The following is a 26,017-nucleotide window of genomic DNA, read 5'->3' on the forward strand; positions in this document are numbered from 1 at the left end:
TTAAAATTAAAAAGTGCACGCTGTTTTCCACAGATCATCAAGGATGTTCAGAATTTATCAAAGCTGTTTAGCTACAAATGTGCTTTCCTATAAAATTCTATACCATTGCAAACAGTGTCATCCTAATTGAACGGTGGCAGCCCAAGCTGGAACACAGATGTTAATGGGAGATGGTGGCCAAAAGCAAGAGAAGATAATGTTATCTGTCTCTCTCCCTGGTAACTTGTGATGTACTGAGAGTTTTCCTGCCCCTGTGTTGCTTCATGGTCTGCTGTTTGTGAGAAAGGGAAACTGGGAGTGTGTTGATGTTGGGTGTTTTACTGCGTATTGTTGTGGGTGGTGGAAGGGTAGATGAGAAGAAGGGGCTGATACTTCCTGGTTTCACCCTCAGAATAGCTGTACTCATGCAACTTACAAATGCACACCAGTGAAGGGTGTACAGTAGCAATTCATTAAAACACACAGCTACAAGAATGATGCCTATGTGAAAAACATTAATTAAGTTTAGAAATACATAGAGTGTATGCAAGTGTTCACTAAACTCCTGGGGAAGTAGATAATTTACATCCACAACCTCAACCGCATAATAAATCCCCCAATTCAAATCTCTTTAGACTGTGACTCTCAATAGATTTCTAAAAATGTACACTTACGGAGTAAACAGAATGCCTAATGGCTTCCAGCAGCACATCAGATTTGTTACACTTATGGGAGGTCTGGCTATCAAATATTCATGCCTGCAGCTCTTATGCAACACTAGGAACTTTTTCACTTGTGAAATAAATAAAAAAGTTCACCAGATGTAGGAGATAATGGGATTGTTTTATCTGACATGGATGACCAAATTTTCTTATGGATTATTAATCTCGGGAAAACCTCTGAAGGCATGAGCTAGCAAACATTGCTCTTACAGAAGTCCCCATAATGAGGTTGTGAAGACTCCTTGGCAGGTACATAAAGGAAAAGGGACCCCTGATCATTAGGTCCAGTCACAGACGACTCTGGGGTTGCGGCGCTCATCTCACTTTACTGGCTGAGGGAGCCGGTGTACAGCTTCCAGGTACTGGTCCTAGAACAATAGGATTCAGAATGCAGCAGTCTGATTGGTCCTAGAACAATAGGATTCAGAATGCAGCAGCCTGATTGGTCCTAGAACAATGCAGCAGTATTGGCAGGAGCCACCCAATCCAGCTCCAGATAGAAGTGAATCCACAACCTGATTGGCCTACAGGAGAATTCCGGAATTAGCCAATCACGTGCAGCCCATTGTGTAAATAATGTATATAAAGCAGATACTTTGAGGGGACTTTCATTCCCTCCTCACCACTATGAGCTGAATAAAGAGCATTAAATCCACTCTCGACTCTGAGTATATTTCAAATACCTTTCTAGCTTCATGTAAAATGAAAGCAGTGCTATATTTGGGGGCCCTTTTGCTCATTCTGCTAAGAGCCCAATCGCAAGGTCCTGTCCTGATGACAGCTCTACTAAGCAGTGATCCTGGGTGGGGAAACTTCCATTCATGGTCTGACTTTAGGCACAGCTGCCCACGGTCCCTGCCTGCCCCGAACCTCTCACACCTTCCTTCCAAATTTACATTTTGCATTCCTCCTGCTCAGTGCTATTTTCCTAGAAGAAGGGGTGCCGGAACTCACCATGATCACCTCTCTTGTTCTTTTATAATGGCAATGGTGCCCACCTGAAAGGTGCCGGAACTGAGTTCTGGTGAACTCGGGGGGGGGGGGAGCCCTGCTTCCACTCCATTTGCCAGTTTGGTAAAGGATTACTGGACCTGAGTCTGCAGCTATTTAACTCTGTTGTCCAAAAGAACACTCTATCTTCCATAGTGAGTGAAATATACTCGGAGTCAAGAGTGGATTTCATGCTCTTTATTCAGCTCATAGTGGTGAGGAGGAATGGAAGTTCCCCCAGAATGTCTGCTTTATATACATTATCTACACAATGGGCCCCACGTGATTGGCTAATTCCAGGATTCTCCTGTAGGCCAATCAGGTTGCGGATTCACTTCCACCTGGAGCTGGATTGGGTGGCTCCTGTGGACAAATCAGACTGCTGCATTCTGAATCCTATTGTTCTAGGACCAATCAGACTGCTGCATTCTGAATCCTATTGTTCTAGGACCAATCAGACTGCTGCATTTTGGATCCTATTCAACTCAGCACATAACAGTGAGGTTCATAACCACCACCTTATTTCTGGCAAGAAAAGGCCTGCAAAGAAAACCAGGTGGAAATTAAGCAGCAAAATATATCCATCATCTTATTTTCCTGCCATTAAACGGGACTTGAGCTTTCCCATAAAAAAGAAGTGGCAACTTTCCTAAATCAGCCTTCTGCTGAAGCCACTGCATGAGAGCCATATTGGGGAAGAGGATCGTGCAACAATTTCCACAAAATAGCTAACACTGTAGATCGGTAATCCTTCCATAATCTGAAATATTGGCTCTGTGCCAAACCCTGTGCTTTCATATACCTCTGAGGAAATTATGGCCTTTCAGTTTGTGGAAAAATAGAAAAGCTTTCTTCCCCTCTTTCTTTAATAAGTAAAATATCAAGCATTTTGCACAAAGCAAACTAATCACCTAGAAGAGAAGGCAAAGTATGCAAATGAACCTTTCCACATGGCTGGGCAGGTCTATTCAAGGTACAGTTGGGGACAAGAAGTTGATTTTGCCAGAATGTATAACTATCTCATCCTCTCACTTTTCCCACCAATAATTTAACATAAATGATACGGTATTAAAAGCACAAAAATGCATTAATCTGTGCATTAACAAAATAAATCCAGGAAATAGATCAAAACCAGGCAGGATAATATATATACCAGCATTGTCAGGATTTTAAGCCTGAGTTGTAAACATTTGCATATTGTAAACACACACACACCTCTGCAGATTTTAAGTTTTAATTCAGTTTGGTCAAATCAAATGTTCACAATCAGAGCTTTTTTCCATCCAGAACTCACTGGAACTCAGTTCCAGCACCTCTCAGGTAGGTGCCAATGCCATTCTAAGAGAACAAGGGAGGTGTTCATGGTCAGTTCTGGCACCCTTTCCCCCAGAAAAATAGCACTGTTCACAACTCTGGTTACTTGAAATCCTGGCATTGCCTAAAAATGAAGATCTTAAGAAGTAAGGAGACCCTTCATATTTCTTCTAAAGAGTCATGGGTAGGGGAAACCTATGACCCTACAGATGCTGTTGGCCCTCCCATTATCCCCAGCCAGCATGCAATTGCCAGGGATTATGGAGTTGTAATCCGACATCTGGGTAGACGGGTTCCTTACCCTGATGCTGCTGAACTACAGCTCCCATCAGCCTCGGCAAACATGGCCAATGATCTGGGATGATGGAAGTTGTAGTTTGGCAACATCTGGAGGGCCAAAGGTTCCCCACACCTGCTTTAGGTTAATTGAGGCCCTGCAGCCTGAAATAAATTAATAAATTTAGATACAAAAAAATGGAGGAATCCCAAAATGGCTTCATGTAAGGAATGGATTAGTTGACTATGACAAATAGCACACATGAAGCAAAAATGTAAGGTGTGCAAGAAGTGAGTGTGTAAAGAAGACCTGTTAAAGACTGGAGAATTTTTATTTTTGAAAGCAATATCATTTGGATGCTCTAATTGTTTACTTTTTTTAAAAAAATATTAAGCATATTTGTAGCCAATCCTTAATCAGAGTTCAGGGCAGAGTATAATGCAGAATATAGAAACTACTAATTGCATATTATTAGTTCAAAGCAGATTTTTTTTAAAAAAGACATCAACAACTCTTTGCAATATATTTAGTTTATAAATACATGCTATTTTCCTGTTACCATTTACTTTTTTGAAAAGAAAGAGATTCCTTGGTTGCTAAGTAAACGCAAACTCTAAGTGGACTCCACCTTTGCCTATATGAATACAAATATGAATATTCATGTGTAGGCAGTCTGGTAGGACACAACCCAAAGGATAGTATCAGACTCCTCCAATCAATGTAACTCACATCAAGAACGTGGTGTGTATCTGACAAAGAATGTTCTAACCTACATTCATTCATGCATGATTTTTTGCCTTCCTTAAAGTTGGCACATTTGGTGAAATGCCAATGAAACAGACCCCACTCACACCAAATATGTAATGAACTGTAGAGATAATAAATGCTGTATATAGTCAAACCAAAGACCACAATATTCTGGCACAAGGCACATGCAATTTGAAGGGGTTGTTAATTTCAGCACTGCATACTTTGGTATCGCTTTGACCATTGTTCAGATTACTGCAGTTGTGCCTGGTTCTGAAGAAAAAGCAATGGCGACAATCAAATCACATGCTTTCCTGCGCAACAACTGAAGAGAAATAGTTTCGTCATGATGACTCAGCAGGCTTTCCCGTCCAAAATGTTTATTCAGCATTCTTTGATTGTTCCTTTCAGTATATTAAACAACAGAACATGCATGTATAAACTATTTATTTTGCAAGGCAGGTGGCCGGCCTGATTCATATCTCAGTTGTGGCAAAGTACTTGGATTTATGCAGAGCAAACCTATTCTTGAGTTACTGTGCCTGAGGAGGCATAGGTCTTGCCTCCAGTGTAGCACTATGTAAGCCTCCTGTCAGCACAAGGATATCTGCTTGCACAACAGGACTTTCCTCCTCTCTCCTTCCCCAGCGTCACCCCTAAATCCGTTCTAGGGTTCCCCCAACCCTCTAAAGCAGACACACGCAAACTCCGGCCCTCCAGATGTTTGGGACAACAATTCCCATCATCCGTGACTACTGGTCCTGTTAGCTAGGGATGATGGGAATTGCAGTCCCAAACATCTGGAGGGCTGGAGTTTGCCTATGCCTGCTCTAAAGCACATTTGGGAAGGTTGCAGAGGGAAGAGATGGAGGGAAACGCCTGTTGCACAAGCAGGTATCCTTGCGCTAATGGGATGAGTTGCACACTGCCCATAGGCCTTACTGGAAGCCCCACTATGCTGGTGGAATGCAAGGTATGCTTCTGGCACAAAAGGTATCCAACAGAACACTCCAATTTGCCAGTGGAACACTCTGTCAAATTCCGTCCCATTCCTCTGTCCAATTAAAACCCACTTTGCTGTCTGGGCAGAAGGCTGAGACTTCCCCGCAAATGGCAGAGAGGAACAGGTGTGGGTGGAGGTGAGAAGAGAACAGAACAGTGACTCAAGAGGGGAAGCACCAGTGGCAGCTTCCTGACACTGTCATCTACTTTCAGGAGGTGTAGACAGAGCAGACATTTCCCAATAAAAAATAAAAATAAATGACCATATTATCTGAAGAGAGGGAGCTGGGATAGCCAGAAATTTATCCTATAATACACTAAACACATCTGTGGGCCTAGACAAAACAATGCAGCTGTCCAGTGGGTTAGACAGCAGTGCAAAACAACATGTGAAAACAATATTTATCAGCATTTGAAAGACAATTGCTACTACAGCTGGCATTACTCTCATACTATTGTAGTGGCTAGAGTGTGACCTTGTGATAAATGCTGCTCTTTGTGTTCTTCCTCCTACCCACAATCACTTAAGAGGCGAAGGCTTCTCCTCCCTTCACTACCAAGGTGACCACTGCGGAAGAGGAATTTGAGCTCAGACACAGGCAGTCCACATTTGGTGCAATGTTTCTAAGTTTACCCATCTCCCCTGCCTTCACTTTGGAGGGGAACGAAGACCACGAGGAGAGGGATTTGGGCCAAAGGGTGTACTGTCTGAGTTAGGTTCTCCTGCCTCCCATGAACACTTCAGAAGGAAGGAGAGGGCTTGCCGCATTTTATCTCTGAGGCAGCAGAGATGATTTTGCTGGTCCTTACATTGGCTGAAGTAAGTAAGCATTCCCTGATGGTTAAAGTAAGGCACTTGTGGGGTGCAGGCCTCCTTATATTTTCATTTAATGGTAGCAGGTAGAAATCTTCTTCAACCATTCCTTCACCCTATGTACTAAACAGAAAGGAAGCTATGAATAGGATAAAAACAACAACACTGGGACCCATTTTTCTTTTTTATTTAAGAAAAAATAGCTGGCATTTTATCATAAAAAATACCAAACAAAATCTCAAAGCAATATACAAAACAGAAACCAATCTGATGAAAACCTATTTAAACTATATTTTACTGTTCCAAAAGTAAGTGACAGAAACCCAGGATTATCCTTGTGAGAAAGGTCTTCAACAGGTGCCAAATTCTTCTCTAGAATGCTAGAACCTGTTTAAGCTGTTATTTGTGGTCACACAGGCAGGGCTTTTTTTCAACAGGAACTTGCTGGGCACCACTGCCATTCTAAGAGAACAAGGGAGGTGATGTGAGTGGATGACGTCAGCATGCCGAACAACATGCTGACGTCATGTGCGCACCTTGTGCACAGTGCTCACCCCATGTGCACACGTCGCATGACGTGCTAATGTTAGTCACATGCAGACCGCAGGGCAGGTCCAAGTGACATGGGCACAATGCGCAGGCTGCGCAATAAGGTAAATATGTTGTGCAGCATGCACATCTGGCTGCTGCAGATTTGGGGGAGCTGGCCCCCTGGTTGAAAATTTTGGGGAGCCCTTGGCCCCCCGGTCACCCTAGATGGTGCCTATGTTCAGGTGCAAAGGAGGAGAAATAATTCCTATCTTTGACATTTGGCTAGAAAATAAAGAGTGCAACAGGTACAGCTTTTTTCACCAGCAAAACATGAATGTAAGAAGAGCCTGCTGGATCAGGCCAGAGGCCCAGCTAGTCTAACATCCTATTCTCATGGTGTTCAACCAGATGTCTGTGGGAAGCACACAAGCAGGACAAGCTGAGCACAACAGCACTCTCCATCCCTGCAATTCTCCACCAAGTTGCACTCGTCAGTGTTTGTCTTTTCTGTACAACTACTAAAAGCTCTGACCCTTGGCCATGCGGGCTGGGGCTAATGGGAACTGGAGTTCAACAACACTTAGAAGGTCACAAGTTCCCTATCCACGTTCTAGAGTGAGAAAGGGGCGGGGGGACACAGAACAGACAGTAAAAAAAATATAGCAGGACATTTCCATTTTGCAGGCTGGTGTCAGTGGCTTACTTTGGGCTCCCAAATTTCAGCGGTGCCCCGTGCAATGCTAAAATTCAGCCCTCCATGTCCCCCCACTCCATCCTACAGCATCGTGGAGCCCCCTGCAGCGTGGCGCTCAGTGTGGTCGTGCTACCCTAAAAGCGCATCTGCTGGTGTTAACTGTGATCTGAAAATGACTGATAACATGTTAATAATTGGCAAGGGAAAAGTTCAGACTCCTGAGTTCCTGCTCCAGCATATATTTTTGGTGTGCAGTATTTGAGTGATTAAGTAATCCTACACCTCAAACATAAAACGGGGCTATCGGTGCCTAGTCTCACAGAGGTAATCATATTCATGGGATTCATGCATTGTGGCCGTGCGGCTACTCAAGCTGAGCGCCAGATACAGACGCTCACGAGGAGTAAGGGCAGAGAGCCAGCGGAAAGCTCTTATTACAAACAGGTGAAACCCAGATTTGTTTCAACATGAGAGGAAACTGAATTCAGCCCAGCAGTAAGTTGTCCCAGTGAACTTTGCTCAAGGTGCAATAACCAGGGGGAAACACAACACCAGTGGAAATCCCCTCTCACTAAAAGGAATGAAGGCTCTTTAAGTGTTTAACCACAGTGCTGTGTCAGAAAGAGGAATGTCCCAACTTAGCCGAGAGGATCAGCTCCACCCTGCGGTGTGCAGTGAGAATTTCAACCCTAGCTTTGCGAAGCTAGGGACCTCTGTGTATGAAACCCCGTATCAGGCAGCTTGGCAAACTCCAGAGAGACAGCCTGGGAGACAAACAAATGGCTGCATTTCAGCAGAAGTCACAAACATCTACAAACATCTTATTTCGATTTTGCGAAATAAGAGCATGCCTGACAACTTGCTGACACAATCTTAAGAGATACTGTTGAAGCAGAACTGTTACAAACAAAACTAAATGCTATGGGTTCGTATCTGAAAGCAAAATAAAATATAATAAATAACCTCATCTCTTTTCTAGGTGCAATTATAGCTACAATGTTTTGGCAAAAGTTTGCCTATCACTGTTAAATGACTGTAAAACTATTAATATTATTATTTTAAGGGCTTTTTAAAAGGCCCTGCACAAAATAATAATATCATGTTTAAAATATGTATTTAATTCTACGGATGGAACACATTACAATAAATGTAAGAGAAAATACTGCAAATACAAGATTTCTAAGGCTAGTATCTCTAAAGCACTTTCAAAGTAATTATTATCTAATAAAAATGGTCTCTGTGAAGCATTTATTGCACAGCACATCATAAATAAACAATTAAATAATAAAACTATGAAATATAATTTTAAAAAGTAGCATTAAGTGGGTGGGTTTCCTTAGAGTATGATTACTGATTAATGTTGGATATCAGCCTTAAATTAGTACTGTGCTAAAAATTATTCGGCGTTGTCCATCAATTAACGAGAAAAGAAATTGATTTAAAAATTATTAAAGAGGAGAGAACATGCTAGTGAAATTTTCATGGGTGGCTGCAGGGAAATGTCACACATACTTCTGAGGTGGCCAAGGGTGTTTGTTTGTTTGTTTGTTTCATAAAATTTATACACTGCTTGATTGTAAACAAACAAACAAACAAACTTTAAAGTGGTTTACAAAAAGATAAAACAAAGTCACACAAAAAAAAATCACCACTACACTTTAAAACATTCAAAAGCTAAAATACTAAAATGGATTAAAATTACCTCAACTTTCTAAGCATCTGGGTAAAAAGGTAAAGGGACCCCTAACCATTAGGTCCAGTCGTGACCGACTCTGGGGTTGCGACGCTCATCTCGCTTTATTGGCTGAGGGAGCCGGCATACAGCTTCCGGGTCATGTGGCCAGCATGACTAAGCCACTTCTGGCGAACCAGAGCAGCGCACGGAAACCCCGTTTACCTTCCAGCTGGAGCAGTACCTATTTTTCTACTTGCACTTTGACATGCTTTCGAACTGCTAGGTTGGCAAGAATGTTTCTAGCAAGCACCAAAAAGAGTACAGTGAAGACACCTGCTTGATCTCAATAGGCAGGGAGTTCCACAGGTGCCACCACACTAAGCAACTGAGTTCTTATAAATGTAGAACAAGTGTTATGTGACACTAGTAGTGCCAATTCATTCTTTCATTTCGCCAATTGAAGTGGCCAAGTGGACACACGTAGGGTAAGGCAATCCCATAGGTAAACCGGTCCTAAGCTGTTAAGAGCTTTATATGCTAACAGTAACACCCGGTACTTGGCTCAGTAGAAATCTGGCAGCCAATGCAACTCCCCAAGCATAGGTGTTATATGCTGACAGGGCCTCACTCTTGTCAGCAATTGCGCTGCAGCATTCTGCACTAACTGTGCCTTCCGGATGAAGCACGAGGGGAGCCCTATGTAGAGCACACTGCAGCAATCCAGTTTTCTAATTACCAATGCATGAACTGTGGTGGCAAGGCTTTCCTGGTCCTGGAATGACTGTAGCTTCTATCTTTACATCCATTCAAATATGCCGCCATTGGCTGAGTGGGACGCTAGACCAGCTGATTTGCAATGGCTGCAGAAGAAGGAGAAAAGGGAGCAAAAGCAAGAGTTCCTGTGGTACTTATAAGGAAGTGACAAAGTCTTACATGTCTGAAGATGAAGTAGATGTTCTGGCAAAAAAGAAGAAGGTACTGTATTTTAATATGGTTTGGACAGCTAAAGTTTCGAAATGAAGGACTTCTGTGTAAATACTGTCCCTGGATGCCTGTCATTTAAGGACCATATTTACAGTGGTGCCCCGCAAGACGAATGCCTCGCAAGACGGAAAACCTGCTAGACGAAAGGGTTTTCCGTTTTGGAGGTGCTTCGCAAAACGAATTTCCTATGGGCTTGCTTCGCAAGACGAAAATGTCTTGCAAGTTCCTGCGGGGTTTTTTTCCTCCCCCCCCCTTTTTCTAAGCCGCTAAGCCGCTTATCGGCTTATCCGCTAAGCCGCTAAAAGCCGCTAATAGCGCTAATCCGCTAAGCTGTCAATTGGCTTGCTTCGCAAGACGAAAAAACCGCTAGACGAACAGACTCGCGGAACGGATTAATTTCGTCTTGCGAGGCACCACTGTACATGAGTCTAATGCGCCATTGAATCTAATGCGCACCTCAATTTTCAGAAACTTGAAACCCAAAAAAGTATTTGCTGGCAAATGTAAATGTGCCATTGAATCTAATGCGCACCTTTCACAACATAATTTGGTCAAAAAAGGTGAACATTAGAATCGAATATATATGGTACTTTACACCCAAACCTAAACAGTCTAGTTTCTCCCCCTCCCATTTTCCCAACAGCATGTTATCAGCTTTCCAATTGCACATACAGTGGTACCTCGGCTTAAGAACTTAATTCGTTCTGGAGGTCCGTTCTTAACGTGAAACTGTTCTTAACCTGAGGCACCACTTTAGCTAATGGGGCCTCCCGCTGCCGCCGCACGATTTCTGTTCTCATCCTGAAGCAAACTTCTTAACCCGAGGTACTATTTCTGGGTTAGTGGAGTCTGTAACCTGAAGCGTCTGTAACCCGAGGTACCACTGCATCTTTCCTCAATGGCCAAAGGTGGATTTAGGGGAGCATGACCAGTGCTGAGCTGAGAAGGTGCCACAGGGGGCTCTGCAACAATGACTTAGAACGGGAGGCGAGAGGCAATGGGGCATCAAATGTGGGTGTTGCACAGGGCGCCGCTGCAATTTTATAGCCCAAAGCCCACCACTGCAACTGCACACTCAAAAAACCCCTGCTTGTGGACTTCCTATGGGTTGGCCACTGTGAGGAGAGGATGCTGGACTAAATGGACCTTTGGTCTGATCCAGCAAGTTATTCTTAGGTTCTTTTTGGTACTCGAAATTTGGCATTGCCACTGTGGTTCAGTATCCTGGATTAGAGCTCTCATTGCACCTGAACCACTGAACAGCTTTCATTAGAAATAAACTAAATGACAGGATGTTGTTCTGAATCCCTGACTCCCACACATTCACTTGTGTCGCTGTGATCATTTCCTGGGGGGGCTGGGGGCTGGGAGGAAGCACTTTGGTACAATCCTCTAACCACTTTGAGCATCTTTTGCATGATTTTTAGCTGTGACTCACACACTCCTAAAAGCGTGTGGGGGAGGGGGATGTAATGCAACAGCATGTGTATGTTATTGACTCTATTTTCTTGGCATGAGAATTGCAGGTGAAGAGACTTAATCACCAACTATGGGGGATTCACATAACAAATTTGCGAAGGAGGAGCAAACAATCAAATTAAGAAGATTCCCTTTTTCTTTTCTTCACGAGGAACATATTCAGGAGGTTGCTGGCAATGCATTGCTGTTCCACTTTCCCTTCCATAGGTAGGAAAGTGCTCAAATGCTGCAAACTTATTGTTGTTGTTTCAGTTCTGGCCTTCTCAGATCCATTTCCCTTCTTTTTCACCCCCACAATCCTCAGCCTCATTTGCTGATCGTTCCGATTGGCTGTGTGACAACAAGACATGCAATTTTGTCAAGGTCACCACACCACTACACCCAACATGAGAGCCGGTGGTGGTGCAGTGGTCAGAGTATTGGATTAAGACCTGGGAGACCAGGCTTCAAATCCCCACTCAGCTTTGAAACTCACTGGGTGACCTTGGACCAGTCCCTCACTCTCAGCCCAATCTCATCCTGAAGCAAAGTTCTTAACCTGAGGTACTATTTCTGGGTTACTGGAGTCTGTAACCTGAAGTGTATGTAACCTGAAGTGTATGTAACCCGAGGTACCACTGTACATGCATTCATGTAACTCAATAGCAGAGCACATGCTTCATATGCAGAAGGTCCCATGTTCAGTTCATGGCTTCAGTTCCATGGAGGACTAGGGAAATAGTCCTGAACCCCTAGAGCTCTACTGTTAGTCACAGTGTAGACACAGCATGGGGCTAGATGGGACATAATATAAGGCTGTTTGGTGTGCTTGCTGTACTATTTTTCTCCTATGCTCCTATAACTGTCATCAATAATGCAGAGTCTCAGCTATTCTGTAATAAGTACAGCAAGATCCTTTGTGAGCTGAAACATTTAAGTATTTTATTTAAGGGTAAACTGTCATGGTCAGTTTACAGGCAGACTTTCCAGTGAAGGACAGGCCATTGCAGAACAAATGATTGCAACTTACAAGCTGGGCAAGAACCATCTCCAGAACCCTCAGTGTGAGTACAGGGTTATTGCAAATGTACAAACTATGGATGCACTGACTCTCAAATGGTCATCTGAATCCATTCCACATCAGGTGCCAGGCAAGGGAGGGGTAAATCAAGTAACCAAAGGAAACTTCGTTGTGATTCGGCATTTGTCAACTCAAGGCAGGACATTCCAGGAGTGTCCTCTCAATGACAAGATTTTCACAAAACGCAGCAAAGTGAGCTTCTAGCCTCAGGCCAGTTACTCAAACCCAACTTTTCAAAGGTGCCCCCATAGGAATGTGAGTTTGTAATGCTGCAGCAAAGAAGTGAGAGCCATATCCACTCAGGAGGCTTTGGGCAGAGCCAAAGTTATAAAGCTTTTTGGCCCTCCAAGAAATCCCCTTTTACTGCAGTTGTTTCCTCAGAGACTATTAAAGCAATTTCATAGCTATGTTGCAATCTGCTTTCACCTTCCCTCCCCCCCCCCCGCCTCCTTTTTCTCCAAGGAGAAAATGAACCATGGGGTGTTTGGCAAGACTTTGTTTTCACCCCTCCCACCCCCTTAAAATAATGTAATTTGAGTTCACTTGGCTGTTTATTTGCAGCTTCTAAAGAGCTGGACTCTTAAAAGCAGATGCCTCAAAGAGGATGCATGACCATCATTGATTTCCCAAGAATCAGAACCACAGTTGCACAGCGTTTCCCTGGCTGCTGAGCTGCTTTCCCTTTCCATCTTGAACTGTCTGTATCCACTGTTTTGTGAAATCTGGGAAAGCGAGGTGCTTTAGAAGTTAATGCCCAGAGAAAATATAGCCAGTGATAACTGCAGTCAAATTAGAAGTGATTATAATTACAGTTGGAAAGGGGCATTTTGCTCTTAATTCCCATTTTATTAAGTATAAATTAATTGGAGACCTAGAGTGCCTACTGGACTGAATGCTGAGTGTGGAATTACTTCAGTCAAAACTCATCTTGGCTATGGATTCACTGGGTGGCAGCTGAAAAGCTGCACGTTCCTCAGCAAGTCTGTATTAAGCATTACTTTACATACCACTACAGAATGGGCCCTCACTTTGCGTTTTATTTTTGCAGCTAAAATAATCTACCCCTGAAGTAGAATTTACCTGACGATTAATTTCATTTATATTTCAGTCTTCCTCCAAAATATATAGAAAACCATTTCAGCCTCAAAACCACCTGGTGGGCCGGGTTGGACTGAGAGATAGCAACTTGCACAAGGTCACCTAGTAAGCTTCACAGCTGAGCAGAGATGTTAACATGGGTTTTCTATATGCAAACCAAGCATGGGGACACTATACCATGCATTTTATACATCGTGCACTGTATTCTCTGCCCTCATAAAAGGCAGACTGTATCAAGGGAATTCCAGTGAATGAGTACCTGGTTTCTGAAGTATCAACTTCCATGCAAATGCCGAAAATAGAATGCGGACAAGGAGAGTAGGATGTGGGGTTCAGCATGGCTTGACAGACTTATTGCACTATTCTTTTTTGTGTAAATCAGGCAGGCATCAAGTGGGACAGACCTTTTGGTGGGCATATACAGTATGTATATGTACACTACAGACTTACATTGGCTTTCTATAAACTTAGCTGTAATGGTTTCCCTATAGAATCCTGAGCTGTTGTTCAGTGAAGGCGCTGAGTTCTCTAATAGAAGTCCCTAGCTATCCAAATGAAGCTATAGTTCCCAAAGTTTATTAATAAGACAGCATGGCGGCTAACTCAGTTTGTCGTGCAGACCTTCAAGTTGTCCTTATTTTCCAGGGACAGTCCCAGAATTACAGAATTACAGAAGCTGTCCCAGTTTCTGAATTGATCCAGGAATGTCCCGCTTTTCCTTAGGACATCCTTATTTTCATTGGAGAAATGTTGGAGGGTATGGAGTTATGTGACCCCCCAAACCAAGGAAATAACTATACAACCTTTATAAGGCATCTGAAGGCAGCCCTGTAGAGGATTTTTTAAAATTGTTTCGTGTTTTATTATGTTTTTATATATTGAAGCTGCCCAGAGTGGCTGAGGCAACCCAGTCAGATGGGTTTATTATTTATTATTATTATTATTGAATAGGACATCCCTATTTTCATCAGAGAAATGTGGGAGGGTGTGGTAGTGTAGCTATGTGTTTTAAGTTCCCAGTGGTTTATAGCCTAGGTACTACCCTCACTCCTGCAAATATGAAATGCCTATGCGTGGGCTCCCCCGACATTTTATTTTCTTAGGCAAACAGAAGCCTGTATAGTCTGCCAACTTGGTGAGTTAAGCGTGCAGCGCTGTTTGATTATTTTCCCGCATAAAGGTGTTCTACAACTGTAGGAACGTTATTATTTCATGGCACAAACTCCCATTTAAAGTCAGCAGGAGCCATGCGATTTAAAGCTGCAAGAAGCTATTTGATCGTTTACTCCTAATTTGCAAATTTATGAAGCAAATCTGCCGTACCTGATGATTAGTCCCCTTCAGCGGCAATTCCCATGCCATGAAAATAAGAGGCAGTGGCATACGCATGCTGTAGCTTTCTCTGTGTGAATGGCTGGGCTCTCTGAATCACACAGGCCAGAAATAACGTGCTGCATTTAAACAATGCTAGCTAGCTCTGTGATGCAAACCGACAAAGGCAGTAAGAACTTAAAGTGGCCCTGTCAGAGACAGCCGAAAAATTAAACCTGCCAGCCAGCTTGTGTTTGGACCGACGAGTGTGGTCACTTAATACAGCAATGTCTTCGCTCTTGTGTGGTTCTCTGGAAACTGGCAAGCTGTCAGAAGAGTCAAAGATGATTCTGTCTGGTCAAATGGAACACGAAGTCGGGATTGCAATAGCCTAACAGCCTCTTTGCTATAAGAACGAAGCTAGGAGGGAAGAGCATTTGTAGCACTTGGACATCACGGCAAATTTGTATCACACCTGTGACCAGATCCACCAGGCAACATCTGTGAATCAATGGGAACGGAGGTGCATTGCCAGGTACTGCTCCTTCTCCCCTGTAGGCCAAAGGCAGGACTGTATGTATCCTGTAATACTGCACAACTGCAGAAAAAGCACAATAATTGACACTGATCCCGGCATCTAGCAAACCTCTGCTTCCATTAGAAGAAGCAAAACAAGTGTCTAGACCTGCAAATATTCTAGTTATGTGGGCAATGCCTAGTGAAACCTTCAGAGCCAAAAGGGAACTCAGAAATGTTTTGGGGCATGGGTCTGCCAGGTCGCTGATTCTGATAGCTGCTTGGGAAGGAGCACATTTGGACAAAATGCTGAAAAGTATTAATCATTTCAAGGCTGTTCTGCTCATTTTGTTTCCTTTGTCTGCTACTGCTTCGCATCCTTGTGGTGCCATTATCCATTGGCCTCACTTTCCCTAGCCTTGCTTGCTCATTCTACTGTTAAATGCAGTTGGCTGTGATTTTCTTACTGAGTGTCATGGACAATTTTTAAAATAAAATTTTATTTTATTTTTACATTTCTTCCTAGGAGTTCAAGGTGGCATATATAGTACTCCCCCTCCCCATTTTATTCTCACAGCATTTTATGCTACCCAGTGAGGTAGACTGGGCTGAGAGTGAGGGACTGGTCCAAGGTCACCCAGTGAGTTTCAAAGCTGAGTGGGGATTTGAAGCCTGGTCTCCCAGGTCTTAGTCCAATACTCTGACCACTGCACCACCACCGGCTCTCATGTTGGGTGTAGTGGTGTGGTGACCTTGACAAAATTGCATGTCTTGTTGTCACACAGCCAATCGGAACGATCAGCAAATGAGGCTGAGGATTGTGGGGGTGAAAAAGAAGGGAAATGGATCTGAGAAGGCCAGAACTGAAACAACAACAATAAGTTTGCAGCATTTGAGCACTCTCCTACTTATGGAAGGGAAAGTGGAACAGCAATGCATTGCCAGCAACCTCCTGGATATGTTCCTCGTGAAGAAAAGAAAAAGGGAATCTTCTTAATTTGATTGTTTGCTCCTCCTTCGCAAATTTGTTATGTGAATCCCCCATAGTTGGTGATTAAGTCTCTTCACCTGCAATTCTCATGCCAAGAAAATAGAGTCAATAACATACACATGCTGTTGCATTACATCCCCCTCCCCCACGCGCTTTTAGGAGTGTGTGAGTCACAGCTAAAAATCATGCAAAAGATGCTCAAAGTGGTTAGAGGATTGTACCAAAGTGCTTCCTCCCAGCCCCCAGCCCCCCCAGGAAATGATCACAGCGACACAAGTGAATGTGTGGGAGTCAGGGATTCAGAACAACATCCTGTCATTTAGTTTATTTCTAATGAAAGCTGTTCAGTGGTTCAGGTGCAATGAGAACTCTAATCCAGGATACTGAACCACAGTGGCAATGCCAAATTTCGCGTACCAAAAAGAACCTAAGAATAATTTGCTGGATCAGACCAAAGGTCCATTTAGTCCAGCATCCTCTCCTCACAGTGGCCAACCCATAGGAAGTCCACAAGCAGGGGTTTTTTGAGTGTGCAGTTGCAGTGGTGGGCTTTGGGCTATAAAATTGCAGCGGCGCCCTGTGCAACACCCACATTTGATGCCCCATTGCCTCTCGCCTCCCGTTCTAAGTCATTGTTGCAGAGCCCCCTGTGGCACCTTCTCAGCTCAGCACTGGTCATGCTCCCCTAAATCCACCTTTGGCCATTGAGGAAAGATGCAGTGGTACCTCGGGTTACAGACGCTTCAGGTTACAGACTCCACTAACCCAGAAACAGTACCTCGGGTTAAGAAGTTTGCTTCAGAATGAGAACAGAAATCATGCGGCGGCAGCGGGAGGCCCCATTAGCTAAAGTGGTGCCTCAGGTTAAGAACAGTTTCACGTTAAGAACGGACCTCCAGAACGAATTAAGTTCTTAACCCGAGGCACCACTATAAATGCATGGCCACTAGAGTCAAAATGCCTCTGCTCCCCATTCCTCAATTTAACAAGGAATGAGTGGAACCATCTGGTTCTGTTTTGCAAAGTTCTGGTGGGCGGGGAGCAGAATGAGATCATTCCACTCCAATGAAATTCTGGAGTAGACCTTAGAATCAGGACTTACTTGAAATTCACTCTACATAAACATCTTGCTGCCTGCGTCGATGTCTGACAGAGTGGGGAAAGGTATGTTCTAGCATATCCAGGAGCTATGTTAGACCCTCTTCCATACAACAGCCAGCTATATTGGCAAGAGAGTCTCCTTTAGGGTCGCCACTTGCACATTTGAAAGCAGCCCTGTACTGGGAAGTTTTTAATGTTTGATGTTTTGCTGTGTTTTTATTACGTTGGAAGCCACCCAGAGTGGCTTCTACAACCCAATCAGATAGATGGGGAATAGGTAATAAATTATTATTATTTATCAAAAAATAAAGAAAATGCATTCTCCACAAAGGATCAGGTCAGGGCAGGGCAGATCAGAAATATCCCAATAAGTTTAACATACATAATTATTAAATTAATATTTACATAAATACATGCATATTTTAAATAAAATAAAGATTATGTTTCTGCCTACCCAAACCATACCTTTACTTTTTTACCTTTTCTGGTTTACATTATATATATTAAAAATCAATATTGCAGCAAACCCTTTTGCCAATTTGGTAACAAACCAGTGTAAAGTTATTTGATTTTAAGAGAGTCAGATTAGCTCACAATTTCTACACTTTTTGTAGTACGCAAGTGAACTTGTAAGAATTCTTACTTTTCTCTTAAAACGGGTTTGCGCATCTCAGAATTGAACATGAAAGTACAATAAGACTTACGTACATCAAAGTTTAAGGAGACCCATTTTGTTTTGGCCTTTTGTATTCCTACTGAGCTTCATTCAAAGATTTAAATATATTATCCCCTGCATGGGCACAGCCAAGGGGGGCAGGGAGGGGCAGCTGCCCCCCATCAATAAAAAAAGACACAGCAAACTGAGGTTCTGCTCCCCCCAACAAAAGGCCTGCCCCCCCCAAAAAAATCCAGGCTAAGCCCATGATCCCCTGCGTAGCTTTGCATTGATACAACAGCAGATATAATAAGTGCCACTCATAAACCTTTCCCTATCTAGCTGGAGTGCTTTGATTCCCTTGGCATGCTTATTGCAAAGAACTAACACTGCTAATTCATTAGGTGGCAGTGAAGTTCTTTCTTGCTGCAAGGAATGCTGTGGATAAAAATCTTTTTTACAGGCCTTCCTAGGTCATGTATCTCCGCCCCCAAGTACAATGCAGTTAGGTAATTAGAGCCTTTGGACTTAATAGCCTTATCCGCCCTTCTTAATTTTAGTTGGCAACATGTACTGCATCCTTTCCTTTAAAAGGTGGTAAGCCAGCCCTGGGGTGTTCAGAGGCTCTCCTGTTCATTCCCCTAAGGTGAAGCCAGAACCTCTGTCCCAAAGTACTGCACTGATGGCATCAATGCACACAAGTCCAATCTAGCACCAGTAACACCCTCTTCTAGCCCTGGATAAGAGTACAGTGCTACCTCAGGTTACATACGCTTCAGGTTACAGCCTTCGCTAACCCAGAAATATTACCTTGGTTTAAGAACTTTGCTTCAGGATGAGAACAGAAATTGTGCTCCGGCGGCACGGCAGCAGCAGGAGGCCCCATTAGCTAAATTGGTGCTTCAGGTTAAGAACAGTTTCAGGTTAAGTATGGACCTCCGGAACAAATTAAGTACTTAACCCGAGGTACCACTGTACCTTGCTACAGGGGATATGGTGCCTAATGCATTTTTTTTAAAGCCAGAAAATACATGAGTCCGGCTCTGGAAAGGAGCAAAGGGCGCAATCCTAAACCCTAAATCCTAAACATTTGTCTTACTTTTCAGGCAACAGGCATAGAATTGTGCCAACAGCTTCTACCTTCTCGGTAGTGACACCGACCCTGTGCAACGCCTCCCATCAGATGTCAAGGAGATAAATAACTATACAGTTTTAGAAGAAACCTGAAGGCAGCCCTGTATAGGGAAGTTTTAAAAGTTTGATGTTTTATTACATTTTTATATCTGTTGAAAGCTGCCCAGAGTGGCTGAGGCAATCAGAAAATGTCCCAGGGCAACACAAAGATGCATATATTTGGAATTTCCAAAGGAAATATTTTTGCCATGTTTAATCCACTTTTGAATTTTGGATAGAACAACAGTTTGTACAAGATGTCTCTCCCTTCCTTCCAAGGTCTTGGGAACAGATCACAAAACACCAACACACACACACACTTGTGGGAGTGAAGTGAATGTATGTTCTATGATTCTATCGGAGGTTCTAATGGCCATCTGTCATGGATGCTTTAGCTGAGATTCCTGCATTGCAGGGGGCTGGACTAGATGACCCTTGGGTCCCTTCCAACTCCATGATTCTATGTACCTGCAATGTTGGATAACCATGCATTTGATTAAGTGGACTTATTAGTTTTTGAGGTGTCACACAAGACTTTGTTGTTATAAAAGTTAAAGGGCTTTTGATGCCATTTTAAAGGAAGACACAATTACTGGTGCTGCATAATCTTGGATAGTACAGTACTGTAAATACGGAGCTTTAAAAGAAGTACTGGTCAGAGATGGGACTGCGGTGGACACAAGGGGCACCAATTTGTCGGCACAGTTGCAGCAGGACACTAATCTTGCTTTAAGATATGCTTCTGATAAAATGAGAGTGCAGGAGAACTATAAAGAAACAGCTATGAGACTTGTAGGCCAATAACAAATAAGATGCTGCATCACATGACCTAAATATTGTTTTTCCTAACCCTTTTCTAGACTTGGTAGTGAGATCCTCAACTGAAGATGCCAGTAGCTGAGCTAGAGCTTCAACTGGTCCAGACCCAAGATCTACCTTTGACTCCCGAGCTGCATCACGGGACCGCCTTTCACATTGGATTTATACTTATATTAATCCTAAAATAGCAATTCACTGAGCAATATACATAGTGTTAACTCAGAATTACTACTAAATGAAAACCAGTGCTGCAATGTGGCAGGAGAAAGGCACAAGCATAAGATTGGTCAGAAATATGTATCTTAATAAATAATTTTTAAAAATGCCTTTCTCCTGCCACATTGAAGCACTTGTGGAAACTGATAAAATGAACATCTCCTCAGAACACATCCTAGTCTAGACACACATGCACTGCCCCTTTTCAGTCTGGTTATCTGAAGCTGGAATCCATTCTTCTTTGGTGATCACTCGTTGCCGAGTAAGATTGTCTTCCATGAAAATGGTCATCGCAGTGAGTCCGTAAGTGACCATGGAGGCCAGTTCTGGATCCATACATCCTTCCACAGTGGGGAAATAGGTTTCCGGGTGGGAGTTGATCATGGTGAGGGTTTGCCAAACATGCCTTCCTCCTAGCTCATTTCTCCTTTTTGCCCTGAGTTCATGCTTCTTCAAAGTCCACAACATCTTTGGTAAAGGCTGTTCTCCAAGCGTTTCCCAGTTATCAGTGCTTATACTACCCTGTACATTTTTAAAGATTTGCCTTGAGAACATCTTTAAACCTCTTTTGTTGTCCACCATATTTCGCTTTCTATTCTTAAGTTGGGAGTAGAGTAGTTGCTTTGGAAGACAATAATCAGGCATCTGAACATGACCAGTCCAATGAAGTTGATGTTGATGTTGAAGAATCATTGCTTCGACACTGGTGATCTTTGCTTCTTCCAGTACACTGACATTAGTTTGCCTGTCTTCCCATGTGATGTGTAAATTTTTTTGGAGATACTATTGATGGAATCTTTTGAGGAGTTGGAGATGGCGTTTATAAGTGGTCCATGTTTCGCAAGTGTAACGTTGGTAGTACAATGACTTTGTAAACGAGCATTTTGGTTTCCCTGTGAATGTCTTGGTCCTCAAACACTCTGCACTTCAATCGGGAGAAAGCTGCACTCACAGAGCTCAGGCAATGCTGGATTTTGGCATCCATGTTGGCCCTTGTGGAAAGATAACTGTGTTAGGATATTTCCGTTCCACCTTAAACAGGGAGCAGGCTGTTGTTTGAGTCACAGTCTGCGTACTTCCGGCTCACAGGAAGTTTATGTTTTGTACATAGGTTTTGTTTCTCTCTCTGTGCCTGGACATTGAAGCAGGCAGTCATGTTTTTTTCTTTGTTCTGACCAACGCTGAATAAAGTTGTAAATAATGCTCTCCTGAGTGCATCTTTCGTTGTACGAACTCTGCTGATAGAGCGTGCACGAGCCCTGGAATGTGGCAAGCTATTTCTGAGGCTTGTGTCGCTAATTGACTGATACTACATTTCTACGGGAGGTTGATGGATCGTCCGGAGACGGCATGGGGGCATGATGGCCTTTGTCTCCCTGGCAGTATCCCAACAAACTGCCCAGGTAGGAAATGAGGTCAACATTTTCCAACGTTACAGCATTAAGTTGGACTTGTGGCACTGCAGAAGGGTTGTTTTGTGCTTGCTGGTGTAGCACTTTGGGTTTTTTTGGATACTGAGCAATAGGTCAAGCTTCCGTAAGCTTCTTGTATTCTTCCTTTAGGCTTCCTGGTACTAATCCCAATAGAAAACCTTCTGGTGTTTTCCTAAATGAATATCTAAACATTTTTTTCATTTCGTTATATATTATTTCCCAAAATTGTTTGATGTTTATACAATTCCACCATATATGTATCATAGTACCTTTTCCAGTGTTGCATTGCCAACAGACATCGCTACCATTTTTATTCATTTTTGTTATTCTTTCAGGTGTTAAATACCATCTATGTTGTATTTTGAGGTAATTTTCTTTCAGTATATAACACATAGTGAATTTCATATCTTCTTTCCACAATTTCCCCCACTGTTCAAACATAATATTTTTCCCAATATCTTGTGCCCATTTAATCATTGATGCTTTAACCAATTCATCCTTTCAATTCAAGACCTTATATTTATACGCAACAGTAGCCGCAAGGCTATTGATTGCGGAAAACCTGGAAAAGTGGTATTGTACTGACAAAAATAGAGTGGCTTGCCAAATTATTGGAGTACTACAATATATCCAAAACAATGGGAGAAATTGGAAGGATCTCAAAAGAGAAGATAGATAGGGGCAGGAAGGTGTTTAAAAAATACTTGCAAAACCTTATCAAAAAATCAGAACTCCTATTAGAATAAACAAGTTCCGTTTCAAACACTGAAATACTGAATAAGATGGATAACAATGTGTTATAGAAAAAGAAGTATGAAATTAGGCTAAAGGTGTGTGAAAGAAAGTAATAGAAGTGGAAAGAAATTGCAATTGAGTAGATTGGAAGTCTAACACAAAGGTGGGGTGAGGGGTGGTGGATGGTGATGGAAAAAGGAATTATTTGTGGGATTGAGTGTAAGTATGTTTGAACTCTTTTAAGGATTGTATGAAATGTATGTTTGTATGCTTGTATATCTGTAATATATGTGTATTAATGATGAACTATTTTAACAACAACAACAACAACAACAACAACAACAACAATAATAATAATAGAAGAAGAAGAAGAAGAAGAAGAAGAAGAAGAAGAAGCTCCCGTAAGCTTCTTCGAAGATATTCAGGATGGTTTGGAGGTCATCCTCTGAGTGTGCACACACTACATTGTCATCAGCATACTGAAGCTTTATGATGGAAGTTATGGTAACCTTACTCTTTGCTTTCAGCCCACTTGGATCCTAGTCTACACATTCCTTATAGTGCCCTTTTTTGGTCTGGTTATCCAAAGGTGGAATCCAATATGGTGGCAACAGCTTTGCTCTGACCCACCTAGTATGGGCTTGTGATCCACCTGCAGGTCACAACTCACTTGCTTGAGCATGAAAAACATACTCTGCCCCTAAGAAACAAATGACTTCTACATCTAGCCCAGGATTGAGTATTGTGACTGGCAGTGATGCATTAGGGTCTCAAGCAGAGCCTTTCAACTAAAGGCCACAGGATGTGTGTGAAAAGCATGTGCACCATAACTGAGCTATAGCCTTTGACCCGTGAAACAAAAATTCATTCCCAAAAACCGACGAAAGAAACTTGTAGGACAAGTTTGCTAAGATCAGGCTTGCTGCTTATTGAGGTCAGCTGAGAGAACAGGATGCTTAAGTGGAGCGCTTGAACAAATGAAGAGTCAGGCTGTTTTAATCAGAAAGAACATGGGAGAATTCAGAATGGCTGAGCAAAATATTGATTTGCTAGCCCTGAACAAGCTTTCTCCTTTGATGATTAATTCAGTGACTAAAAATCTATAAGAACAGCCAGAATTTGCTGGTAGGAAGAAATCTGAAGCATGTGACAAAGAAATCTAGGAATCTTTGAATGCTGCACAGAATGGAATTCTTTGCTGGGAAATTAAGAGAAAATGCAAAAGAAACTTTTTTAAAAGCCAGCCTTATTCCAACATCAAACAGACCACAATTACATGGCCAACAAGCAGGGTAGACAGCTGGCTGCCAAATCAATCTTAAGAACATGCTTAAGAACAACCTAATCTGTTGAAATAAACAGTCAATGTGTCCTAATGTGCAGGCGTGCCAACCTGAATAAAATAGGGGGGGGGGCAGATGAGCCCCACCTTGCATAATCGATCAAATTATGCACACCATTTGAATGGCAATGCCCATCAACTTTTTTTTGGTTTTTTTCATTATTGACTTAAGAAAATTATAGACAGCAAAATGAAGAAGCCTAAATTAACATTGCCTTCTACCGATAATAAATAATAATAACTATTCAAATAATGAAAATATTAAAAGTACATTTACTTCCCCTTTTGAACTTCTATTCTGGTTACAATATATTACTATTCTATAAGAATCTATTATATCCTTTGCTGTCCCATATATTATTTTATTTCCTATATTCAACCTAACCCTCCCATCCTCCCCACTGCTTCCCTTCACCTGTGTGAGATCTTCCCATCATAATATTTCTTTCTAGTTGCTTTAATAAAATAGAGTAACATTAAAACTGTTAAATTATAATTACTTATTTTGTCCTTACACACTTAACAATTGCCTATTAAGAGTTCTGCTTTAACACCATATTTCTTCATGTATTCCCCTATGCATTCCCATTCTGTATATAATTTTTGATTGGAGCAGCCCCTGATCGATGCAGTCATTTTTGCCATCTCGGCAAACTCACAAATCTTAACTTGCCATTCTGTCATTTGTGGTACTTTTTCTGATTTCCAATATTTTGCCATAAGTATTCTTGCAGCTGTGGTTATATACAAAAATATATTCCTTTTGTCCTTGGGTGTAGTGATCAGGTGGGATTGCTATGAGGAATTATAATAAATATAGAGTAAGCCATCTGTGTCAGCAATGAAAGCATTGCGTTGACTGGATTTAAACTATTTTGATATGATTCTTGATCAATCCACACCTCTGCATCCCTGTTCCATTTCTCTTTCTTGACCAGTCACATACACTGCCAGTTGCTTTGCCAGAAAGGTATCCTGGGTCATCAAATACAGTGGGCAGTTTCTTTGATGTAGCTTTTCTGATATGTTAATCTTAGGATGTAAATCTTAGGTGATTGCTGTCCTCCTGGCCATCCTTCTTATCGAGTATATTGCTTGTTTATCACCTCCCAGGGTTGCCAAATACACTCCTTTGTAGTTCTGTTTTATTTACCCCATGCTTAATTAGTTTTGGTAGTTTAACTTTGTCTCCACGTGGGGTTTGTTGAAATGCTCAGAAGAAATCTGATTTCTTCTCTGTATAAAGTTCTTTTGTGAATAAAACGACCTGGGCCGAGGGATAGAGAGAGAGAGATTATTATACGCACCCTTCCCAGAGTCTTGCTGGTTCAAGCCTCTGTGTGTATTCTTATTAATCAGAGTTCAATCCTTCCTTTACTTTGAGAATGCCTCACTTGGGTATGTCATTTGTTAATAAACTCAATAAGTATGACTCTGGTTTTTTTGAAATAGAGCTCCTGAGGATCTTTTTGATCTCCTCATGTATCTCATTCCAAAATTGTCTTACCACCTTACACCCCCACCACATATGGTATAATGTCCCCACCTCTTTCTTGCACTTCCAGCAGAGATTTGTATGCTTTTTGTAAATTTTTGGAGTGGGCTCAAATATTTTACTGGGGGGGGGGGGCAAAGGGACCTTGGTCCCTAGGAGTTGACTCCTAGGCTAATGTGTGTACAGTACATCCTGTTATTAAAGATAAAGAACATAAGAATAGTCTGCAGAATTACTGAGAAACCAGAAACCAGCAGAGCCATGAAGTACTGAAACGAAAGGAAATTGCATGATTGATTGTGGAATCTAATGTTAGAAATAACTCAGCACTGAAATGAAAACATGGGACTCATTCTTGCATGTAAATGCACTGGCTGCATTTAGACCCTATGATGCTTCAATATACATGTGAAGTGAGGGGGGGAGTTGTTCCTCTGAGCATCACTTTACTTCCCCCACCCCTAGTCCCACATTGAACAGCATTTCTCATTGTAATGCCCATTCATCAAATTTGAAGGGCTTCTTTTGGAGCTCCTTGCAACCTTTTTAAAATTACCGTATTTTTCGCTCTATAAGACGCACCAGACCACAAGACGCACCTAGTTTTTGGAGGAGGAAAACAAGGGAAAAAATATTCTGAATCTCAGAAGCCAGAACAGCAAGAGGGATTGCTGCACAGTGAAAGCAGCAATCCCTCTTGCTGTTCTGGCTTCTGGGATAGCTGCGCAGCCTGCATTCGCTCCATAAGACGCACACACATTTCCCCTTACTTTTTAGGAGGGAAAAAGTGAGTCATATAGAGCAAAAAATATGGTATTTTTACCATCCTGGACAATTGGATGTCATCAGCAAACCTGCCCTTCT

The 26,017-nt window shown here is 42.3% G+C and overlaps 1 long non-coding RNA gene across 1 annotated transcript; it reads right to left on the reverse strand.

Annotated features, from left to right (window-relative positions):
* Positions 1 to 1,441: 1,441 nt before the first annotated feature.
* LOC309348132 lies at positions 1,442 to 9,815 on the reverse strand. The gene is made up of 3 exons (XR_014159216.1): positions 5,796 to 9,815; positions 4,254 to 4,302; positions 1,442 to 2,231 (listed from the first exon to the last, which is right to left on the reverse strand). It is a non-coding gene; the product is annotated as an uncharacterized lncRNA (long non-coding RNA).
* Positions 9,816 to 26,017: the final 16,202 nt, after the last annotated feature.

The sequence above is a fragment of the Podarcis erhardii genome, assembly GCF_964252035.2.
Source record: "Podarcis erhardii genome assembly, chromosome: 8".
Classification (NCBI taxonomy): Eukaryota; Metazoa; Chordata; class Lepidosauria; order Squamata; family Lacertidae; genus Podarcis; species Podarcis erhardii.